We start from the raw sequence: 4553 nt of genomic DNA, 5'->3' as shown, positions 1-4553 counted from the left end.
GTAGATTCTTGAGTGCTGTGATTACTGACATGTGTCACAATGCCAAGTTCTATATGATACCGGGAATTCAACTTGGTGTTTCCTACATGTTAGGCAAGTACTCTACCACCTCAGCTACATTTCTAGTCCTTGAACTTTCCTTCCTTATGGACTCAGTAACTGAGAACCAAAATGTTAAGTTTATGGTAAGTCTTCTTGTCCATATGTTTCTGCATTTACCTCAAAAGGAGCTTCAATTTATTTTGGGAAGTGTTACCATTTAATAAACCTCCCTGGCTTGCATAAAGCACAAGGACACAGGCACCTCTAACAGTCTTAATCTTCTCTTCAGCTCTTCTGCTGAAGAATTTGGTATTCATGGTGACAGGCTGTTTAGAGAGCTTGTCATTCCCCAGAATTTTGAGTAGCCCAATGGCACAACAACAATGATGGGAGCAACTCCAATCTTATTTTTTACAGCATTGACCCATGTCTGCACACTGACCAGTGTTCACAATTTTTCCAGGGTGACAGTTGGGCAGAAGCTCTGGTTCTTTTTTAAGTGGTAATGCCTCATACCAACTTTCTCAAAGTAACCTGGATGATATTTGTCAAAATTTATCTTGTGGTGATGTATGCCTCCAGCATTCCCATGCCTCCTCGGTGTTTGTGGTGCTTACTGATGCAGCTGTGACTGTGGCTTATGTGACCCCAGGGTTTCTGGGTCTTCCTCAGTCTGGATGGCATTGCAGTTGCAGAAAGAAATGAGCAAGCTTCCATTTTTGAACCATACTAGCCACGGCTTTCCATCAAGCACAATCATTTTTCCATTTGTTATCTTCCCCTAGCTTCTTTCCAGGTCTTCTATCTGCAAATACCTGGACATTCCAGTCTTTATTCTGTAACTAAGAAATTTAAGTTGCATTATCCACTTTTACTTTTTAATTTGAGCTATGTGAATTTTTTTGTCACAATGTTACATAACAGAATGAAAAAGAGTCTTCCTATTGGAATAGCTTGGACCAGGAGCAAGCCCAAATGTGAATTCTTCTCCATGTCCTCAAGCTATCTATTGTCTATACATTGTGGTCTATTCTGCTTTCTGTGGTGTGTGTGTGTGTGTGTGTGTGTGTGTGTGTGTGTGTGAGAGAGAGAGAGAGAGAGAGAGACCTGATCCTATTATCCGTCCCTAGCAAAAAACTTTGCTCTATACTTACTGAATAGCACAGAAAACATGGTGTGAGAAAGAAACCTTTTTCCACAGAAATCTTTAAAGGAATTTACATGGGAAAAAAGTTACTTTACTGAATGCCATTGATACAGAACAGAACTCAAAACTGCACATAGATATTATCAACCTACATTCACGTGTTGTTTCCAACATTCTAGGTGGATATTTGTTGATTAAATGGCTTTTCAATTCATTGACTGCTTTCAGCAGACCATTATTACAACACACACACATACACACACACACACACAAGCACACACACACATCCCTACCGACCCCCCCACACACACAGATTGTTCTGGGTCAGGGGTATGGAAGAGTACATAATTTAAAATTAAAGCTATGTGTTTAGCTTTGGTTGTAGGAGCTGATTATGTGGGAAATCTAACGCATAATGAGAATGGTAACAGTGTTTTTTTAAAGGTGTGCTAAATTTAAACAGACTGAATACACAGAAGGACAGTAGATTGACTACAAATTTTAAATGATCTCAAGGCACATCATTGAGTTTATTGCAAGGTCTGACAAAAGTTGTTTAAAAAGATGAGATATATTCACAAAAATCTATTGACTAAAGGGTTTTGTTCCTTCACTTTGAAATCTCCTAACTTGATCTTCAAAAAATTATGCATTATTTCCAAGGAAGCAAAAAATCTTTTCACAAATATCAAGAGGACAATCAACTGCAGGCCATTCCAGAAATATGACTTCTGAAGCAATGGTCACAGACATCATGAAGGAGTAAACTACTCACGTCTTTTACTGTCTTACACTGTGATAAACAATTAATAACTTTGAAATTTATATTATGTCCGTTGAAATAATATTTTCGTATTATAGTACTGATCATGATGTCTTCAAATGTTTTACCAGAAATACTGCAACTGTTTGAATGAAAACTAGAAATCCAGAAAAGCTATAAAACAAGAAAGGCAATCATTCAAAGGAGCAGAGCCCTTCATGAGAGAAGCTACTCCATCTCTGAGAAAGAAATTACTCTGGTATATAGTGGCACTTAAAGATGAGAGCAACCTCAGCACTGGTTAGAAAATTGAGCTGTCAAATATCGAGTATTCATAGGTGTGTGGGTTTATTTCTGGGTCTTCTGTGTGGTTCCATTGATCCTCCTTTCTGTTTCTATGCCAATACCATACAGTTTTTATTACTGTTGCCCTGAAGTACAGCTTGACATCGCTGATGGAGATACCTCCAGATGATCTGTTGTTGTACAGTATCGTTTTGGAGATTCTGGGTTTTTTGTTTCTCCATATGAAGCTGAGAATCTTTTTTTCAAGGTCTGTAAAGAATTGAGTTGGTATTTTGATGGGAATTGCATTGAATCTGTAGATTGCTTTTGGCAGGATGGCCATTTTCACTATGTTCATCCTCCCAACCCATGAGCATGGGAGATCTTTCCATCTTCTGATATCTTCTTCAATCTCTTTCTTGAGAGACTTGAAGTTTTTCTCAAAGAGGTCTTTCACTTGCTTGGTTAGAGTCACCCCAAGATACTTTGTTATTAGTGGCTATTGTGAAGGGTGTTGTTTCCTTAATTTCTTTCTCAGCCTTTGTGTCTTTGGTATACAGGAGGGCTTCTGATTTTTTTTGAGTTGATTTTATATCCTGCCACTTTGATGAAGGTGTTTATCAGCTGAAGGAGTTCTCTGCTTGAATTTTTGGGGTTGCTCATGTATACTATCATATCATCTGCAAATAGTGATACTTTGACCTCTTCGTTTCTGATTTGTATCCCCTTGATCTCCTTTAGTTGCTCTGGCTAGGACTTCAAGTACTATGTTGAGATATGGAGACAATGGGCACCCTTGTTTTGTCCCTGATTTCAGTGGGATTGATTTAAGTTTCTCTCCATTGAGTCTGATGTTGGCTATAGGCTTGCTGTATATTGCCTTTACTATCCTTAGGTATGTGCCTTGTATCCCTGATCTCTCCAATACTTTAAACATGAATGGGTGTTAGACTTTGTCAAATGCATTTTTGGCATCTAAGGAGATGATCATGTGGTTTTTCTCCTTCAGTTTGTTTATGTGGTGGAAAAAATACAGTATCTTCAACAAATGGTGCTGGACCAACTGGAAGTCTACATGCAGAAAAATGAAAATAGATCCATATTTATCACCCTGCACAAAACTAAAGTCAAAGTGGATCAAGTACCTCAACATAAAACCAGATACTCTAAATCAGTTGGAAAAAAAAGTGGGGAACAGCATAGAACTAATTGGCACAGGAGACAACTTCCTGAACAAAACACCAACAGCACAGGCTCTAAGAGCAAAAATCAATAAATGGGACCTCATGAAACTGAAAAGCTTTTGTAAAGCAAAAGACACCTTCATCAAAACAAAACTACTGCCTACAGATTGGGAATCTTCACCAACCCTTTATCTGACAGAGGGCTAATATCCAGAATATATAAAGAACTAAAGAAGCAGAAAAGCAACAAACCAAGTAATCCAATTAAAAAATGGGGAACGGAGTTAAACAGAATTTTCAAAAGAGGAACATCAAATGGCAGAGAAACACTTAAAGAAATGCTCAACCTCATTAGCCATTAGGGAAATGCAAATCAAAACGACCCTGAGATTTCATTTTACACCCATCAGAATGGCCAAGATCAAAAACTCAAATGACAACACATGCTGGAGAGGTTGTGGTGAAAGGGGAACCCTCCTCCATTGCTGGTGGGAATGTAAACTGGTACAACCACTTTGGAAGTCAATCTCCTGCTTTCTCAGACAATTAGGAGTAGTGCTACTTCAAGACCCAGATATATAGACTCCTAGGTATATACCCAAAATTGGCTCAAGTACACAACAAGGACATTTGTTCAACCATGATTGTAGCAGCTTTATTTGTAATAGCCAAAACTTGGAAACAACCCAGATGTACATCAACGGAGGAATGGGTACAGAAATTGTGGTATTTTTACACAATAGAATACTACTCAGCAATCAAAAAAGAGGAAATCATGGAATTTGCAGGCAAATGGTGGTATCTAGAAAAGATCATTCTGAGTGAAGTATCCCAGAAGGAGAAACACAAACATGGTATATACTCGCTTATATAGACCTACAAGATATGATAAACATAATGAAATCTACACACCTAAAGAAGATAATCAAGAAAGTGGACTCAGGTGAAGATGATCAATCCTCATTTAGAAAGACAAATGGGATGTGCATTGAACGTATGACAGGAGTCTACCGCAAAAGGCATCTGAAAGACTCTACCTAGCAGTGTTTCAAAGCAGACACTAAGACTCATAACCAAACCCTCGGCAAAGTGCAGGGAATCATATGAAAGAAGGGGAGTTATTATGATATGG

At 38.3% G+C, this 4553-nt stretch overlaps 1 pseudogene; it reads right to left on the bottom strand.

Moving 5' to 3' along the window:
* Positions 1–215: 215 nt before the first annotated feature.
* LOC110542824 (large ribosomal subunit protein uL15-like) lies at positions 216–726 on the bottom strand (annotated as a pseudogene).
* Positions 727–4553: the final 3827 nt, after the last annotated feature.

This window comes from Meriones unguiculatus, chromosome X (assembly GCF_030254825.1).
Source record: "Meriones unguiculatus strain TT.TT164.6M chromosome X, Bangor_MerUng_6.1, whole genome shotgun sequence".
NCBI classification, from domain to species: Eukaryota; Metazoa; Chordata; class Mammalia; order Rodentia; family Muridae; genus Meriones; species Meriones unguiculatus.
Note: the sequence above shows the minus strand (reverse complement) of the source record. Positions and strands in the feature narration are given on the sequence as shown.